The sequence below is a fragment of the Callospermophilus lateralis genome, chromosome 17, assembly GCF_048772815.1.
Source record: "Callospermophilus lateralis isolate mCalLat2 chromosome 17, mCalLat2.hap1, whole genome shotgun sequence".
In the NCBI taxonomy this organism is placed as follows: domain Eukaryota; kingdom Metazoa; phylum Chordata; class Mammalia; order Rodentia; family Sciuridae; genus Callospermophilus; species Callospermophilus lateralis.
In genome coordinates this window covers 64,501,418-64,521,250 of record NC_135321.1, presented here as the reverse complement: position 1 = coordinate 64,521,250, position 19,833 = coordinate 64,501,418, and the positions used below count along the sequence as shown (strand labels likewise).

Genomic DNA, 19,833 nt, shown 5'->3' with positions numbered 1-19,833 from the left:
TGGTTTGGAAGTCATCTCCCTTTTAATGAGCTTCATTTTGAGGCGCAAGTTTGATATTTCACCGTTCCTGGGATGGCACAAGAGAGGACTGCAGTGCCAGTCCTTTTGTTCTTTTATGATGTCTGCAGCCTCAGGGGGACGCTGTGAGTGGACCCGAGCTGTGGGTCGCCCCCCCCCACCCCCTCCAGCTGCCCGGTCCCCTTGCTGTGTGCTCCTGGCAGACCTGTGCCCTGTGGTCATCATATCTGGGGTTGGACGTGCAGCCTGTGGACTTGGACTGTGAAAAATTAATGGTCACAGATTGTTCAGGCTGCTTTGCGGCAGCAATTCTCAAGGAGGGGCGGTTTTACCTCTCAGGGGACATCGCTGGAGGTCTGGGGGCACTTTTGGTCGTCACGACTGGAAGGCAGGAGCTGCCCCTGGTGTCTAGGTCCAGGATGCTGCCAGACACCCTGCTGTGCCCAGCGCAGCCACAGCCAAGGCTCACCTAGTCCTGAATGTCCACTTGGCCGCGTTGAGAAGCCCCGGGCTGCAATAGCGGCAGTGGTGGTAGGTGGACGACGATGGGTAAAGGTCAGGGAACAGACAGCGGCCAGACGGAGGTTGAGAGGTGTCTCATTCCCAGCCTCAGCTTCTGTTCCTTTTTACCTACGGTTCAGAAAAGAAACTTCCTTCTCCCAAATCTATTTTTTTCCCCCAACTAAGACAAATGGCTGAAGATTGCTGAGTTCCACAACAGACAGGGACCTCTTCCCGCCAGCAGCCCTGCTACCCGCTCTGCTCCCAGATTGTTTGCTTGACAATGAACAAGCACGTGGCTAAGGGATGGTTGGAGTTTTTTTTTTTAAACTCCTGATCAGTCTTAATCAGTGAAGTTTATGAATTTTTTTTTTTTTTTTTGGTTAGCATTTAAGCAGAATCTGCTGATAAGGAGCAGTGGTTGGAAGTGCCCACAACCAGGTGTCATTTCATTGAAGATTTTTTCATCGTCACCAAATTGGCTACTTACTTACGTTTTGCTCTCATGATTTTAAAAATTCAAATTTCCTTGAACAAATGTATAGAAATGACTAGAGGGAGGTTCAGGGAGTGGTATAAGCTATCAAGTGTGAGCTGGAGAGTCCCTTAAGGAACTGCCTTCTGTTCTTTCACCAGGTCCCTTCAAGATTTTGAGATGTGACTGTGACGTACAGGCATTTGCAGTTGGTCAGTTTGTTCCTCGGTGTCTGGGCTGCTAATGTTTCTTGCTAGCTCAGCATTCGGGCAGTGGTGATCTCCCGTGGCATAGATTCACTTTTCCTAAGCTAGATAAGTGATGACGTTCCACTGAGGCAGAGAAAAAAGGAGGCTGAGACAGCTATCCTTCACCCTCTATGAAAGTTTCCCAGAAAACGACCTCTAGAGGGGCCTCATGGTTTTCATCAGGAAGGGTCAGGTGCTGTCCCTGCCCAGGGTGGTGGAAGACCCGGGTCAGAGGTGTAGCTGGCCATCTTGTGCACAGGTTGGATGCCAGGATGTTCCTGGAACATGCTGGTGCTGGCCATGCTTGCCCTCCTGGCCAGCCTCAAAGCACTTCTGAGAGAAGGGGACAGTACAGTTCTTGGTACCTCCTTATCTCTCACTGACTTTTGGTCATTGGCTTTTAAACACTGAGCCATGTCCCCAGCCCTTTTTATATTTTATTTAGAGACAAGGTCTCATTGAGTTTTTCAGTACCTCACTAAGTTGCTGAGGCTGGCTTTGCACTCGCCATCCTCCTGCCTCAGCCTCCCAAGTCACTGGGGTTACAGGTGTGTGCCACTGTGCCTGGCAAGGTGAAATGAACGTTAACACTAAGACATCCTACATTTGCACTAAGTGGGACAATGTCGTATGTCACTGTATGGTTTCGATTCATTTTTCCAGTTGTTTCTTTAGCCCGTTTCCAGATTTTTCTCTGACCTGTTTCCTTCTATGTATCTATCTGTCCTATGCACACGACTCACGGTCACTCTCTTGACAGTGTCCTTTTTCACAGCCACCCTGTGGCTTCCTTGAGAAGGGACAGACCGCCATGCTTCGCTGGATGTTTGATGGGGAGCCTCGCTTGGTGTGTGGTGGGCAGACCTGGTGTTCACTGGCCCCTGGAAGCCACCAGGAGGGAGGCAGGAGCCCGTGTAGGTTTGGAGAAGCCTCTTCTTGGCACAGTGGCTCTCTTGCACTCTGACTTTCTCCTCAGTCTGTACATTTGGGTTTTAGTCCCCTCTCCTTAGAGTGGATGGAACAGAATCCCTCAAGATTTCTTGGGAGGCATTGAGTGGAAATTTCACAGGGTAGGAGCTGGGGATGTGGCTCAGCGGTTGAGTGCGTGCCTAGCCTGCGAGAGGCCCTGGGTTCCATCCCCAGCACCATCAAATAGATGCATATATATATATATATATATTTAGTGTAGTAGGCAGTCATCACAGTTCAGTCACTTCCAATAGAGATGACTCTTATTTATTTTTTGAGCATTTCCTGAGAGCTCGTGGGGGATTTTTACTGAAGGTCACTGCTGTGAACTCTGCATTTTCATGGTAGGCAAGCAGCCCACGCGCCAAGGCGTTGGGAATGCCCTCTTGGTGCCGCGTGCTTCTTTCCGCCCACCCCGAGTGCCATCTCCTGGACGTGGGTGACCCTGCCCCTTCTCGGCTTTGCAGCAGCTCTGTTGAGGTCCCTCAGGTCTCTCTGTCTGAGAACCTGACTGGAAGATTTTCTTTCATGTACTGTCATAAATAACTTATGTGTATGAGAGAGCTTTGCAAATCTTTCTCTAATCTGTTTTGACAAATAGCTGAGTGGTAGTGATTTTACATGAACTTGGCAAAATTTGCTTGTATTTGGGGTGAATGGGGGCTCAGAACCACTGGTAGGAAATGACAGGATTCTAAAATGTAACATTTCTCTGATTCAGCCAATTATTTCCTTTTTCATGTTGCTTTATTTTCTGATGTTGCTATTTTTCTCCTACCGTTCCTTTCTTCCTTGCAGATGTGTGTCTTTCTAGAACCTTCCTTGTTTATTTTGACCTTCTGTCTGGTAGACATTCATATCAGTCCATTCTCGACTGTCTGGAACCCTGCAGCCCTGGACGGCACCCCCTGGGGGAGGAGGAGCTTGTCGCTGCCGAAGTCAGCCCATCCTGAGAGCAGAGAAGCTGCTAGAAACCTCGCTTGACACAGCTGAAAAGTGCCTCCCTAGGACCGTCCCTGGCCACGATTTAGCTGGGTAGACAGATACTTGATGCCCTGGTGCAGTCCTGGGTACTCAGGAGGGCTTTATACATGGCCATCCGAACCCCTCCTTCCACGTTGAGGGGTCCAGGTGGCTTCCCCCACTCCTCCCCTGGCACAGGACAGCCTCTCTCGTCCCTGTGTTCGTATAGTGGCAGGAGGTACCTCCAGAACTCAGCAACCAGGACCGACTCCCGGCGCAATGGGTGTTAACAAGAGATGAGCGCTGGCAGGCTAGCAACCGCGGCACCCCAGCTTGGCTCTGTGAGGAGCAGAACCCCCCCCCCCCCCACCCCGACATTCCATTTAGTGGTGGAAAAATAGACTACGGGGTTCTCGCTGTTCTCCTTGCTAGATGATGGATTTTCTTCATCTTGTTTACCAAGAAAGAATGTGGTTTCTGAGCCAAAGACCTTGATTCCTGGTTCCTGATGAACCATTTTTCACGTGCTCCAAGTCTCTTTCGTCGTCAGAAAGATAATTCTGAGGGACTGCTCTGCATGGTACCTGCCTGGGATGGAGCCACTTTCAACAAATGTCCGCACAGACCCCAGTTCAGTTCAAGTGGTGGGCTAAGCGTCTTTGCTGTTGCGTTTTGTATATCCAACCCCAGAAGTTCAGAGATTCCGGCAGCCCTGCCTCTGCCCCTCTGCTGTCTGGGGTGGACACCATATATTCATGTTGGGCAATGTCCCCACGAGCCCTCTGTCAGGTAGAAATAGTGTGAGTTGAAAACGCATTGAACACAACGCCTTAGCAGCACAGGGCAGAGGGTGCTGGTTGCTTCCTTTGTGATTCTGGGGCACCCTGGGGGTGGCGGAAGGGATCAGATCATGTGTTCCTAGTCTGGGAAAAGATCAGAATTCAAAATTTGAATACATATGGCTTTTGCACCACCGTCAAGTTTAAAGTTCTTAAGTGGAAACATCGTTAGTCTTCAATAGGTGAGGTCCTCTTAAACCCCAAAGCCAGGGCTCATCTGTGCTGATTAGATCCACTGAACTGCTGATGAGCCCACTTAGCCACTCAGCCTCATGGTGAGAAAGAGCCACTGTTGTTGGAAGGGGCAGAACTTCTATCCTGGAGAAGCTCCAAGGTTTATAGAGACATCTATGTTGAAGATTGCCCAACAGGCAGGGCTTGCCTGGCCACAGGTGTCACTCCAGGCCTGGACTAGTAGCTGCAACATGCCCAAGAGGGCGAGAGTAGTGGTTGGTTGCAGGGCCTGTGAGCAGAGACAGTGTGAGGAGATGGGACCCGGGGCATGGCAGGGCCCTTGTACACCGGGCTGAGTGTGCATGCCAGCCTTCTGAGTGCTGATGAGAACAGCCAGGGCTGCAGATAGAGACCAAGCCCCACCAGGCCACATCTCTCTGGAGGAGAGCAGTAGGAGAGCCTTCGCCGCTGAGCTGCTGTGTCCAAGGCCAAGTCCCAGTTCTGCCCCTTACCAGCTGTGTGATCTTGGATGCTTCGTCAAACACCCTGGGCCTTATTTCCACACCTGTAAAAGGAAGATGTTGGTCATAGTATCACCACCTCACACACCTCTTATAAAGATGGAAAGAACCAATAACACCACACGTTTGAAACACAGCCTGCCAACCTAAGAGTTTGTTATGGTCACAAGTTGGGGGTCAGTTCTTGGACCCAGGACTGTCTAGCTACATCACCCGGCTGAGTGCAGGTCCTTATTGGGCAATAGCCACACTTCAGCTTCCCATGTGCTAATTTCCTTTAATGAGGTACAGTCAGCCTGACTTTAGAATTTGGGGGGAAATTGTAGTGGAACCCCAGAGTCTGTATAAGGACAAATGCAGGTGCAGACAGGCTCAGGGAAGCATGTGTGCTGCCCCCTGCCCCCTGCTGCAGTCAGGTCCTGCTCTTCCTCTCCAGAACCTGGGTTGCTGTGGGCTGCTTGATGTGATTTCAAAGGCAGGAGGGATGAAGATGATTGTTAATGCTCCTGCATGGCCTAGCGGGGGACCTTCCAGGATGCAGCCCTGCTGGGCAGAGCTCCATGTTACTGGCCATCAAAACATGAGCTGGACAGGCGGTGCTTCCCAGTTCCCCTGAGTCACATCCTCAGAGTGGGCTGCTTGTTCAGAACGTCAGACACACCCGTAGTTAATGATAAGTTCGAAAACAGAGCCAGAGTGCATGCTTTGTGAAGAATCTGCCATGGTTCAGTGTACAGCATCCCTTTGTGAGTACAGCTAATTAAGTATTGGCCTTTTTTCCATAGATATCCTGAGCCCGGTAACCCTGGTAAACAGCATTGTTGGGCAGCACAGCCATCAACATGTGTTTTACATTAGTCGCTGTACTGTGCTTCCTTTCCTTTTGGAATCCTTCTGAGTGCTGAAGCATTGTTTATACTTTCCCCAGCAAATGGCTGTGCTTTGGATCATGAGAAGTCATTTTTTTTAACCTTCCTATTCTTCCCAGATTTTGAATCCCGATTGATTTCTGTTCATAAAGCTTTCCGAGATGCACTGCCGAGAAGAGTGGTTGAGGACTGTGTCTGAGAAGGCGCATGGGTGTATCTCACAGCCGTGATGTTTCATAAAAGCATTTAAAATGCAATCTTTTGAATCTGGAAGGTTTGGAGTTGGCTTAGGAACAGACTGAGTGTTTTAAGGTTGAGGCAGGCACTGGCGAATCGATCTGCGACTTACGTAAGAGCTCTTAGTTCTTTTACCTAATTTAAGGGCAAGTTGCCCAAGTCATGAAGCTGGACCCATTTGGACCCCGCCCGGCTCTCAGATCTCCACTTCACCAACTCCTGGGGTTTTACCTGCTGTGTATTTTTTCACACCACTCCTTTCCCCGTCCCCACAGCTGCTGCCTGAGATTCTTTACATTCTTTGCTTGGACGTTCTCGGCCATCTCTCTGCCTTGACTGCTTTTTCTCTTCCCTCTTGCAGGTCTGTCCCCCTTTCCCTGTGCAAACCTGAGTGTGGGTCAGGATGGCCCACGCACGAACTGCTTCACAGGCTGCTGCTCTGATGGGCAGGTGTGGAGCTAAGCCTGTTTGCATGTTCCTCAAGATCACAGAGGATGCTCATGCTCCTGGTCCAGGACCCACCCTGAGAACCGCCTTAGCGCCCTCACCTGCAAGGCTGGCCCATCCCTCTGGCTTTAGAAAGTGAAGGCTGGGCCTGTCTATGTGGCCCGGCCAGCCTCCCTGTCTCCTGTCCCCTCTCCCTCTGGCCCCCCATTTTTCTCCGTTTTTCTGACCCCCAGTGATCTGCAGCTTCCCGGTGACCTCCTACTGTCGGGTCCCCTGCCTGGAGCATGGCCTCCTTGGATGGGTGGCAAACCCCCGCTGGCTGAGATGGACACTTTCTGGGCTCCTTATCCTTTGTTGAAGTGTGTCACGGAAATGAAATCTTCCATGGCACCAGGAGCCTGCATGCACATCCCTTCATTTTTCTAGAGCAATTAAATAAATTTCATCTGCACTGACTCACAGAGAGGGGAGGTGGCTTCTTCTCCCCTGTGGGTGTGTGCCTAAGGACTCGCCACTCACTCGCTGCTGGCTTGGCGACTGGTCAGGGCTGCTGAAGTCATCTCCTGCAGGGGTGGCCCGCCAGCTTCAGCTCGGTTGTCCAGAACTTAGGCCTTGTGGAACCTCCTTCCTGTCTCTGGGGGAATCTTCGCTGTCTCTTGAATGGGGCCCCTTTTCTCCTCCAGCTCTGAAAACCGTCTCTGCTTCCCACATAGGTCTGTCTGAGCCAGGTTTGGAGCTCCAGTTGGTGTGTTTTAGGAATTATTCCAGGAGTTGGTTCTGATGCAGAGACCTGACCCCTCCGGAAGATTCTGACACAGAGGAGCAAAGATGGTGCTGGGCTGCCTAGCGGGATGAGCGTGACCAAGAGCAGTGCTGGGTCCTTGGACTTAGTTACCCCTAGCTGAGACAGAGAGTAGCACTTGCCTGGACTTTTCAAACAAAGACTTATTTGGGTCTCCTCCCTACTTTTCCCTTTGGACCCAGAAACACAGAAGGCCATTTTGCTGCAATTAGTTTTCATAGATCTCTGCTTCCCAGCTGTCAGGGTGTCCGGGGTGCCCGGAGCTCCTCCAGGTCAGGGAGTGTGCTCCTTGTCCTGCACACACAGCCTGGAGCCCAGCTTCACATGACGTGAGCCCATCAGCCTTGGGGACAAATGCATGCGACAGACAGGAAGGTGACAGACAGACTGGGGGCTTTTCTTTTCTTTCTGGCTTGATACTCCTGTGTCCAGAGGTGGGAGGATTCCAACAGTCTCTGGGGGCTGCTTTCTGAAGTTCTGGGCTCAGAGTGGGTGTGGCTGAAAGTGTCATTTTTTTTTTTTTAAATTGATGAACTGATCATCTTAGATTGAAGGACAGCTGCCAAAATGGCTTTCATATTTGACAGCAGCTTGTAATAGGTTTCACCTGGAGGAGAGGGAAACTGCTTCAGAGTGAGCCCAGCATCGCTGGCCCTGCCTGGCCCAGCCCTGAGGTCCTGCAGTCCAGGCCAAGCTCCTGGCAGACCCCTGGAGCCCTGCCCCCACCCTAGCTTTGGTGGCAAATCACTGACCCATAGACCGAAATGGATAGGATTGTGAGTGATACTAAGTGTTGCATTTTTCATGTTCTATTGAGATTAGAAATCATTTTTTAAAAAATTTTTTAGTTATAGATGGACACAACATCTTTATCCTGTTTATTTATTTTTGTGTGGTGCTGAGGATCGAACCCAGTGCCTCACACGTGTGAGGCAAGCTCTCTGCTACTGAACCACCACCCCAGCCTGAGATTAGAAACCTTTTATGTGAACTGAACCATAGGTCCGATTTCACATGGCATCTCTTGTGGTAATAACATTTTCTGAGTTCTGGCCTGGGTTTTGGTAAGGTGGTGGTGGCAAGGGGGAGGCTGGCATAAAATATTCTCATGCTGTCATTCTGAAAAATTAGCAGGCATGTTTGCAAAATGTGTTTTTGCTTGCAAGGACCAAATAATTAATTCCACTAGAAACATTTTCTCTAGGCAGCCATGCGTCAACTTTATATTTTTGCCATGCTCTTTTAACTTATAAGAGAAATGTTTGGGATGTCTGAAAACTCTGTTAAGATCTCCAGGATTGCTTGTGTGTGTGTGTGTGTGTGTGCACACACACATCCAGGCCTTTAGTGTTAGCGGTCACTGGAAGGGTGGTCCATCCTATTTATTTTAAACCCCACCTGCACCAGATTCACCTGTCACATGCTGTGGTGGAATTTGAAAAGGAGGATAGTTTTATCAGCACTGTGAAGTTTTCCAGGGGCATAGCCTGTTTGCTGATTTGCTTTCCAGTAACCTGTGCAGCGTTTGCAGGCCCGAGACTGGCTGTCTGTTTTTGCTCAGCCCCAGGCTTTTGGCCCCTGAACTCCGAGATGGACAAGGTTCTCTGTGGATGGCACGCGTAGCTCAGCTACGCTGGTTCATTCGCATCTTCTGCTTTTCTGGAAGGTTTAAGCCACAGATAGAAGCTTCATTCAGGTGGATTGATCAGGAACCAGCTTTGTCCAGCAGCTTTCCTGAGGATCTTTGGTAGAAACTTCCATGTGATGAGAACGGATGAAGTTGCATCACCCACTGTCCCTTCTGAGTGTTGGTTTACGATCATGTGGCAGACCAATGCATTCTTGTACCATTTTTTTTTTTAAAAATATTTATTTCTTTGAGTTGTACATAATACTTTTGTTTTTATTTATTTATTTTTATATGGTGCCGAGGACTGAACCCAGGGCCTTGAACGCGCTAGGTGAGCGTTCTACCGCTGAGCCACAACCCAGCCCTTACCTTTTTTGTATTTAAAAATTGTACTCTTGCGCTTTTGAGCAGGGCCCTTGTCTTTAGGGAGCTGGCCAGTCACCTTATGTGGTTGTAGTTTTGCTTCTCACAAAAATGCCAGTTGTTTGAATTTCTCAGCTGCTTGGATTCTGGCTCATGGAGGGCTGAATTTATCTCAGGATCTGAAATCACGGTGCTTATTGGTGTTTGAGTGCATCCCTGAGCTGACTCCTGAAGGCACGTAGAAAGGGAGCTATTTTAATGAGTCAGCAGATGCAAGATGTTTTGTGCTTTCCAGATAATTCTTCCACCTAGTGCTCAGCAGCTGACGCCTCCTCTCTTGCCTGGAGCTTGGTTTCCTGTTAGTGGAGTGTTGCTCTCCTGAGTCACTCCAGTGTCTCCCCCTTCGCCTTCCCTGTCCCTCACCTCTGCCACTGACTTCAGATTGAACTGCTCTCTTAAAAGCCACAGCAATGCACAAAATAGAACCCTCAAACGTCTGGAAGCATGCGGTATTATATTGTCAACCCATAAAAATTCTTAACAAAGTTAGTGGTTTGGATGGATTTTCATGAGAACTCTTTCAGCTAAAAGATAGTAAAACTATTACCTTAAAATAATCAAACTTTGGCTTTTAACAAGGCCATTGTTTGGCAGTGTCTACCTTTAAAAAAAAAAAAAAAACACAACTTTCCAGAAGTTGGAAGAGGAAGTGATTCTGAGACAAATAGTCACTTGAAAACTAAAGGCAGTAGATTTACCTTGACATTATTTGCCCACAATTGATTTCTTGCCTTCCAACTTTTTACCCCAAGTTCTGAATAAATTGCACCATGTGGAGAGCTAGAAGATTAGCTTCTCTCTCTCTCTGTCTCTCTCTCTCTCTTTCTCTCGAATTGGTTTTGCAGAAATGGAAATTTGGCAGCAAGTATGGAAACTAGCAAATCCGTTTACAGTGTCCTGGGCTTCCTGGTTTAATGAAACCCACAAGAATGAGGAAAGGAGGAGTGGTTTTGAGTAAGAGAAAGCTATCTTGGAGCAGGGCCTGTCTTTCCTGGGAGTTTGGTTTTACCCTTAGGAGCCCCCAGTACGTTGAGCAGCTCTCCAGGCCATAGCTGGTTAACGCTGGCCTCTGAGACGGGCAGGGCTTCCAAGAGTTATTTTTCTGATGGCCTCATGGAGAAGATGCTGGGGAGTCTGGTAAGAGGGGGCAGAATGAAGAGGGGCTTAATAATTTTTTAAAAAAAACCTATGACCCAGCCGTCCACTTGTGCAGAAGTGACAGTCTGTACGTGGATGTCGCACCCTGCACTTGGGCCCTAACGAGGCGGTTAGTGACAGTTTCTGAGACCTTGTTGTGTCCCACCCACACCCTGTGCGTATAACATGCCTGCTTTTTCATCCATCTGAATCGTTGGTGTCGGAGTTTCTCCAAAGGGCCAGGCTGTTGGCGGTTCACGCTTGCTCAGGTTTGGTTCCTGCACCAGGCCTGCTGCTTTCAAAGTTGGTGGCCTCTCCGTATTCTTCTTCTCCCTCCTCTTAGTGTCCCCTTGGGTGTTTTGCATGCCACTCTTCCCAGGTGGCTGGTTCTGTCTATGAACATCTCCATTAACATCTGACGGATGTTACCTTGATCAGATTTGAACACACTTGTAGGGGAGTTGGGCAGGTGCCTTGGTCTGCAGAGGAGTCAGGGCTGCCTAGCGCTTTGTTGTGGGATGCTGCAGGGCCCCCCATTTCCTGGGAGCCTGTGAGCTCAGGGCTCACGGCTGACCTGCAGAATGCAGCCAGCCTACTTTGGAGTGCAAAGCCATGCTTGTGCCAGGCCTGTTGGAATGACCGTTTACAAGTGTATCGAAGCAATGAAAGCCAAGGCAAAGACACTTTAGCAGTAGAATGTGTTTTCATTAAGTTATTTCAGAATATTGGATTCCAGGCTTTATTTGCAAAGTCCATGCACAGATAGTACAGACGGGGCGGGCTCTGTTTGGCTCCAGCAGAGAACACTGAGCTCCTCTGTGCTTTCCGGTTGGTTCCTGAGTCCTGCAGGCTGTGCTGGAAAGGATCACCCTTTAGGACATCCGGGAAGTTTTATTGGTAGCTGGAGCTTGCTCTTCTATGCAGGTCCAAACTCACTAGTTCCAAAATCATCTTTGTAGGTCAAAACCAACATTAGAAAAGTCATTTGCAATAAAAGATGGGATGTATTTCAGACAGTAAGGCTGAGTATTGTTTTCAGAGTCTTAAAAAGTTATACCTGGGATCTCTCTATGTGTGTATTTAAATACCATAACCCTATGTGTACGATGGATCTATATTTGTTTATTTATAATACGCATGTGTATGTTGTACAAAAGATGTTTGAAAGTACAAAGGGTCCAGGAGGACTTACAGAGTCTAGCTGGGTGTGGTGGTACATACCCGTAAACCCAGCAACTCAGGAGGCTGAGGCAGGAGGATGACAAGTTCAAGACCAGCCTCAGTAACTTATGGAGACCCTGTCTCAAAATAAAAAGGGATGGGGATGTGGCTCAGTTATTAAGTGCCCTTAGGTTCAATTCTCATTAGCAAACCCAAACCCAAACCAAAACCAAACAAAAAACCAAAACATGCCACAGTCCACATAATTCAGTGGAGAATGACCAAGTATCATGGATCTAGGGAATTCAGCACATGGAAACGGCTCTCTGTCGAAAGCTGGGCCTATATTCAATGCAAAATTTTAAGAGGTCAATAGAATAATAATGATAATAATTCCCAAGAACTAAGCACATTCATATTTGCTATCTCATTTATGCTTTACTTATTATAACTATTTGTTTTGATTGCTGTGCAGATCTGACTATAGGGTGGAACAGGGTTCAAGTCCCAGCCATGCCTCTTAATAGCCGTGTGACCTGGGCAAGCTACCTAAATTCTCTGGACTCTGGTTTTCTCGTTTGTAAGCTGAGGATAACAACATCCCCACAGGGCTGCTGTGAGCATCAGCTGAGCTGATATGTAAAGTGCCAGGGTGGGCCTTTGCTAAATGAGTGTTACCTTATTATTATAATTGTTTACATTATTATTATCTCCTGGGCATGAGGCAGAGGCCAATGTCTTGACCCATCTGTGTGACTAAGCCATGACCCTTCACCTCTGACTTCCCCGTGTCTTCCTTTCTCAGCCCAGTGGATGGGACTTGAGCTGGGTGTCTGAAGATGAGAGGTGATAAGGTGTGAAAGCTGGGGTCTTGAGCCTTGAGTTTTCTTCTGAAGCTGCTCTTCTGGGAACCCCTGCTATGGCAATGTCAAGGGTGATGCCCAGAATATTTTTAAAAACCCAGAAAACAGGAGACCTATGAAGTGCTCAAGCCAAATGCGCAGGAGGGCAGGAGGCCATTTGGCTTTAGGCAGATGCACGGCCTTTCCCTGATTGACAGACCTTGGTTGGAGGCTGCTGGAGCCTCCATTTCTGCCTCCATCCCATGCTGTCAGTCCAGCTCTGTGGACTAGGAAGTGTGTGGGAGCCAGGCGGAGTCTGTGCTTCCTGAGCTGGGCCAGAAGCCCCTGGAAGATGCCAGGTCTTGGGAGAGTCCAGCCTCTTCCCTGTCTGCTGGCAAAGGCCTAGCGCCAGGCCTCTGAGCTGAGGAAATGCTTTGCCAGAGCGGCCGCCCTGCTGTGTTCCCTCCCAGTGGGCACCACGGGAGGTTTCGCCCTTGCGTCTGCTTTGAAGAGGCCCTTTATTTCTATTTTGGGACAAGAAAACTTGATCTAAGCCAGACAGCTGACAGGCGGCGTCTGGCCCTGTGTCCTCTGGTTCCTCCTGGCTGGGCTGCATCTGCCAGGTGTGTCCCTTGAGCCCCAGGTGCCTGGATAGAGTGGCCGCCAAGGTTGGCTGGGAAACAGGTGACCAGACTCGAGGCCGTGGTGGGCTGGGCAGCTGGAGCTGTGGCCTCCTTGGTCCCTGGGTTGAGGTGGCCTTGCAGAGCAGGCCTGGGCTCTGCAGGAGGCCACCAGTCTACTTCCTGTTGTCAGGTGGCTCTGGCCACCTTGGCCGCTGGCACTCCACTGAGGTTGGACTCTGTGCACATGACAGAGCTTGTTGCTGGGACCTTGAGCCCCAGAGAAGACGCCCCATGATCAGTATCAGTTGGTTCTGAAGCCACGTGGCCAGTGAGAGAAGACGTCATGCGGGAGTGCTGGCCACCAGGATGCGACCAGCGCATCAGAACAAAGCCTGTGGCTCTGCAGGGGGAGTGACTATATAATGCACCTGTGCCTCTCCTGAGCGCAGGTGCAATGTCCCTGACGGGAACAGCAGGTGTTGCTGTGTCTGAGGGGGACGCAGGCCCACCTCCAGCCATCCTGAAATAATACCATTGAGCGAGAATGGTTTCTCCTTGGAAATCTCCTTCTGTAACACTAAACGTTCTGGAAACGGCCAGTTTTTTCCTGTCCCAAGTTACAATTTCCACGGAGCTGCCTCGGGTCCTGTCCCTAGGGCTGGCTGTGTTTTACATGGCCCTGCTTCACAGGGCCCATCCCCAGCTGGAGAGCGTCCCCATGCAGAGAAAGGAAGGAAGTCTGCAGCCAGCTTCCTCTTAACCCTTCTCAGGAACAAATTCTTCATTTACCCTCAAGAGGAAGTGAGAACGTTGTGAGGATGAAGAATAACAGCTCAGTGGCAGAGCACTTGCCTGGCACCGCTGAATAAGTGACATATGTGGCTCCCGTCCCTTTGGTGCCTGTGACCTCTGCCGTCACGCACCCATGGCCTGCTCACGTTCAGGAGTACCCCCACCCCCTCAGGTTGCCCTGCTTCACACGAGCTCACGGGTCCCAGCACGCCAGGGAGGTGTCATTCAGAGATGGTTGGGTTGGTGACCTGGTCCGAACCTGGAGGCTGCCCTTATCACTTTGGAAGGCACTTGTAGATCCTGAGATGCTTGCAGCAGCAGCAGGGTATGGCAGGAGGACGCAGCCAGCACTCTCTGTGAGCGGCTGTGCTGACCTGGTCCTCCACTGTCTCCAAGTGAACAGTTCTGCTGCCCTCATGTCCCAAGTGAAGGTGTGACATTCACACCCAGGCTGTGGTTTGAAGCCCTTGCTGGACTTTGCTTTGAGCTGTGTTATGTGAGACTGTGGAGAAGACTCACTGTCCGTAGAACAGGGGGAAAGAAGCTGTGGGGTGTCGGGTGGCGCTGTGACCTAGGGCTGATTCTCTGCCTGGGCTGGCTTCTTCTGCTGCGTGGGCTCCGGTTCCCTGCCTCACCCCGTCCAGGAGGATTCTGAGCTGTGGGCCACTGGCTGTTTTTCACAGTTAGAGATGGGCCTGAAGGAGTGCAGGTTATGCCGGGAGGAAGAGGTGAGTTTGTTGAAGTTCTCTGCCTCGAATTCCGGGACTGGTGTTTATAGTTTTTCTTGGCTTGGGTGTGAGAATCCTTCTGTCTGAGAAGCTGAGGATAAGGGGATAAACCTTGGAAATAATGTTCATGTTTATTAAGTGATTGGTGAAGGAATGGGCATGTAGAATAAGTTCCTGAATATGGATTTTGGGGGAATATAACAAAGTTTCCATAATGAATGAAGTTTTTATTTTGTACCTTCTAAGTAATTTAACTAATTTGAATATTTAAAAATATGCCTGTTATTAAAATCAGCCTTTTCAAAATCTAACACACAACTTTAGTCACAGTATTCTTTGTAATAAAAGCAATAATTTATCTCTTGAGGGTAGCAGAAACTGACTTTATTTAGACATTCTGCTTTTCTTTGATTATTATTTTTTTTTAACACATGGTATCAATATGTTGCTAAGGCTGGTCTCGAAATTGTTGGTTCAGGGGATCTTCCTGCCTCAGCCTTAGGAAAAGCTGGGACTACAGGTGTGCACCACCACACCTGGCTTCCAACTTTTATTTTAAACAGAGCTTAGATAAAAGTTTTAATTCAGAGAATTAAAAATCACCAATTTAATCATAAAAAACAAAATAAAATAAAGAATTTTTTAAAAAGATTGTCAGGAGGGCTGGGGTTGTAGCTCAGTGGTAGAGCATTTTCCTAGCATGTATAAGGCACTGGGTTTGATTCTCAGCACCACATAAAAATAAACAAACAAAACAAAGGTCTGTTGACAAATAAAATATATTAAAAAAAAAAAAAGATTGCCAGGAAGTCGCTTCAGAATTAGTGTCAGAATTAGAACCCGTTTGTTTGACCCACTCAGGACTTTTTCATTTTGGTTGAGAATGAAAGACTTATTGATACAAATGAAAAATTAAGAAGGAATCACAAATTCTTGCTCTGTAGATTTTTTAGGGAAGTTTTTGTTTTTAACCTTGAGCTGTTACATAGCTAAAATGCCAGAGAAGCAGCAAGGATATTTGGCCAAAGTTGTAACTACTGAGTGACATTTCTAAGCACAGACTGAGGCTCCCAGGTAGAATGAAGAGATGGGACCAGGGGGAGCTGTGCCTTCAGCCTCTGGGCTCGAGCAGGAGCTAAACATCTGTCAGTTTTTTTGAAATTTTCTTTGAAGGTACAAACTTGGCTAGAAGGACGGACCAATTCAGTTGCTGTGGCCTTATCATAGTGTATGGAGATCTGCAGATCATAATGCTTTCAGTTTGGCTCATTAAAAAAAAAAAAAAGGTAAAGGCTTCTCAGTGGTTCGCTTAGCAAAGTCTTGGGATGCCAGGATGAGGTGATGGGTTCTTGCTCACCAGGAGTGGGAAAAATGAAGTTGTACCTTTGATGCCTCAGGCAGCGAGGGCTGTTCTGATGTGCCGGTTATGTTTGCACTTAAGAGATACATATTTTACGTATCTCTCTATTACTAAACTAGATTTAGTGATTTTACATTGCTACATAGCAAATTGTCATGAGCCTAGAGGCCAAGTACAAGGATCATTCTTGCACAGTGTCCGTAGCTCAGGGGCTGTGTTCTCATCTGGAGGTTTGGGTGGGGAAGGATCCATTCCCAAGCTTATTCATGTTATTGGCAGAGTCAGCTTGCTTGTCTCTGTGGGGCTGAGATCCCTGTTTCCTTGCTGGCTGTCAGCTGGTGACTGCTGTCAGCTCTCAGAGATCCCTGCTCTCCTTGCCTCGTGGCCCCTTCACAGACAGGACCCTGTCTTGTTAGCTCCCTTCTTCAGAACCAGCAAGGGCACCTCACTGTAGTTACTGAGATGGATTCCTACACAGGGGAACCTGATCAAGGGAGTGGCACCTGTGCCATTTGTTGGTGAGAAACAAGTGACAAGTTACTCCTGTGCTCAAGGGAAGGGAATTATACAAGGGCACCATCCACTGTGGAGTCACATGGGATTCTGCCCTAACCAGGACGCTTGTGTCATTTCACTGACTTCTGTTCCCAAGAGATCACAGCGTTTGAGTCCCAGAAAGCTTTGGGAGAGGGATCCCTGTTCCTAAGTTTTGGAGAATCAGAAGTGCATGTTTTCTTCTCTCAGTGGAGAGAAGAAAGGAGGGGAGAAAGAAATGTCCAACTCCTCAAAGGAAGAAATACAAATGGCCAACAAATATACGAAAAAGTGTTCAACATCATTAGCAACTTGGCAAATGCAAATCAAAACTACCCTGAGATTTCATCTCACACCAGTCAGAATGGCAGCCATCAAGAACACAGATAATAACATGTGCTGGAGAGGATGTGGAGAAAGGGACACTTTGACACTCACTGTTGGTGGGACTAGGACATGGTAGATTAGGACAACCACCATGGAAATCAGTATGGAGGTTCTTCAGAAGGCCACCATATGGCCCAGCTGGACCACTCCTCAGTCTGTATCTTAAAGTATTAGAGTCAGCTTACTCCAGGGATACCTGCATACCCATGCTTATAGCAGCCCAACTCACAGTAGCCAAACTGTGGAACCCACTCAGGTGTCCATCAGAGAGGAATGGATAAAGAAACTGTGGTATGTATATACAATGGAGTTTTATTCAGTCATAAAGAAAAATGAAATTATGTCATTTGCAGGAAAATAGATGGAACTGGGGACCATTATGATAAAGGAAGTAAGTCAAACTCAGAAGGTCAAGGAGTCAAGTTTTCTTTCATACGTGGAAGTCAGAGAGGAGAAAGCAATGGGGGTAAAAATGGGAGTTCATAACCCACTTGAATCAAAGTGTGAAATATGATATTTCAAGAACTATGTAATGTTTTGAACAACCAACAATAAAAATTTAAAAAAAAATTGAAAGCTGGAAAAAAAAAAGAGAAAGCAAAAGAAGGTTGGGAGTGGGTCTTATGGGAATCAAAGAGAGATCAGTAGAGGAAAGGGATCAAGGGGTGGAAGGGGGCAAGGAGGGGGAAGTGCTGGGGAGTGATCATGGCCCAATTATGTTGTTACAGTGTATGCAGGTACGAATATGTAACCACAGATCACCTCAGTTACATACAACCAAAACGCATCAATAAAAAAAAGTGGGAAAAAAAAAGAGATGTCCCCACAGTAGTGACAGGGGGAGTTGTACAGACACAGGGAGGCACTGGCTCAGGTGTTGGGGTGGGCCTCTGTGGGACTCTCACGGGGCCCTTGAGCTAGGTGCAGTCATTTTTTTTATCTAGATGCCTTAGCATTGGCGGATCACTCGGGAGTGACATATGGCAGCACTGTGCTTTGAGGGACAAGCCTCCTGGAGGGGGCACGGCACATAAGCTAGACAGATGGCGGCTCATTCAGCCTTGGACAGGAGCATCCGACCCACTGGCAGGCCGGGTGCTGAGAGGCACTTGTGGTATCTGAGGCAGAGCTTTACCGAGTTTTCCTGAAGCTGCTTTGAAAGGTGCGTGGAGGTCTCCTGAGGAGGCACCGTGCTCAGCCTCCGAGGCCCTGTGTGCGTGGAGTCAGCTCACCATCTTGGGGCGAGGGGGCTGGCGACGGGTTGTATAGCCTGGACAAAATCTGCAGCACCCAGTGGAGGATGTATCAGAGGATGGGACAGAGGGCGGGCAGAGAGGCCAGAGCTTCAGGAGGGCATAGAAGCAGGCCGGGATTTCAGGGAGGAACCGACCGGAGCAGCTGGTCTTGCTCCCTGCAGGTCGGAGGTGGGGCGGGCCGGTTCCTGTTCCGTGTTCCCTGTTCCAGAGGTTCTGCTGAAATCCCCTCTTCCTTCCCTTTAATACTTGCTGCTTATCTTCACATTTTTATTTGCTTTATTTTGATATTTGTGCCTCTTGTTTTGACAGCCCTCAGACATTTTCTGGAAGTTGGTGTGTCTGGGGGTGGGTGTTCCAAGGGAAAGGAAGGACTGTGCCCTGACGGCCCTTCTTTTCCTTTCTGTAGTGCAAGCTCTGCACCTGCCAGCTCACGCCGCCGCCTCCAAGGACTGATACCTGTCTGCTCCTAGTGGTAAAGGTGAGTGGGGCTTCCAGCTCTTCTTTGTCTCAAAGACTGTCAACACCAGCCATTCTGAGATGGTCCCTTCCTGAGTTACTGCATTTGGTTTTATGTTGGTGTGCCTGTGTGTGTGTATATGCTGCTTTGTGTGTGTCGAGGGGGCTAAGTGGCTGGGACTTGGGGTGTCTTCAGCAGAGGCTTAGATGACACATATGTGTTTGAGTCACCTCTGATATCTTCAGGCCCAAACCCCATTCAGAGCCAGCCCCCTTGGGGGACAGCCAGGGGAGGTGCTGGAGGCTGCCAGGAGTGTCCCCGCCCTCTAGCCTGCCCACCTGCCCACCGTCCGCTTTTCCCCTTAGGCATGCCCCCCTCCCTTCCCTGTGCCTCTATTTTGTCAACTCTGAAGTGGCTTTAGTGAGTCTTGTCCTGCCTGATTGTCAGGCTTCACCTGATAGCAGGGAACATCAGTTGGGGACGCACTTGAGAATCTTGAGGAAGGGAGGAAGTTCTATGAAATACAAGGTGTAATTTTTTTCCCTAAATTTTTAATGTGCCAGGTGGTGTGCTCATTGCTTGTAACAAATTCCTTGCTAGAATGGAAAGTTTCTAAGGGCCAGTGGACCCCCAGCCCCGTCCCCTGTCCTCGCACCCACTGCATTGTGCTGAAGGACAGTGCCCACAGCAGGGAGCTCCAGGGAACTCGTCAAATGAAGGACATGGATGGAGGTGTGTTTGGAGGGGCTCAGCACACCCAGACCTTTGTATCTATGGCTGCTATTGGCAATAGATGACGGGGACTGGGGAGGGGTTTTAGGGTGCTTCTTCACCGAGGCACACAGGTGCTTGAATTTAAAGGGGCTTTTCACAACTTGGACCCTTCCTAGCATGGCAGGTGCTTAAGAGCGGGAGTCGCACAGTGGGCCATTGGCTGATTGAGTGCAGTGGGTTCCTGTCTACTGCTGCCTTGAGGGTTCCTGTGAGTTTCACTATCAGAGGTCTGAAAATATGGAGTGCAAGGCACCGGGACTCACGGGGCGTGATAAGCCTTCATTCATCTCCTGGGTGTTCAGGGACTGAAGAATGGTTCATCTGGCCCCTGAGATCCTAAAGGAGCAGCATGAGGCTTGAGAATTCCCATCTTTGCTGCCCTGTGAGAGCTGGTGAGCTGCACTAGGTTTCTTCTGTAACTTGGCACCTACCACCAGCTTTGAGTGGGAGGTGACTGCTCGACCCCACCAGGGCCTACAAACTGGGGGTGCAGCTCTGTTTGCATCCTTCATCCCAAATACAGCCCCCTTGAATTTACCCACCCCAAGCTGAAGCTGCCCCAAGTCGATGTTCACCAACCCTCCTAATGCACCCACTGGCCTATGCCCCGAAGGGCTGCCCAACTTGATTTGCAAAACTTTGGCAAAAGTAGAAATAATTCTTGAA

The 19,833-nt window shown here is 49.0% G+C and overlaps 1 protein-coding gene across 6 annotated transcripts in view; it reads left to right on the top strand.

The window, feature by feature from the left end:
• Positions 1-19,833, top strand: part of Ldlrad4 (low density lipoprotein receptor class A domain containing 4) — a 370,745-nt gene that overhangs the window by 35,672 nt on the left and 315,240 nt on the right. For 4 of the 6 annotated variants that reach the window (XM_076837229.1, XM_076837227.1, XM_076837228.1 and 1 more), the window contains exon 2: positions 18,343-18,414. The exons of the other annotated variants lie outside the window; for them this stretch is intronic. The gene's annotated coding sequence lies outside the window, so the exon portion shown is untranslated. The remainder of the gene's footprint in view (positions 1-18,342; positions 18,415-19,833) is intronic. 6 annotated transcript variants of the gene reach the window in all.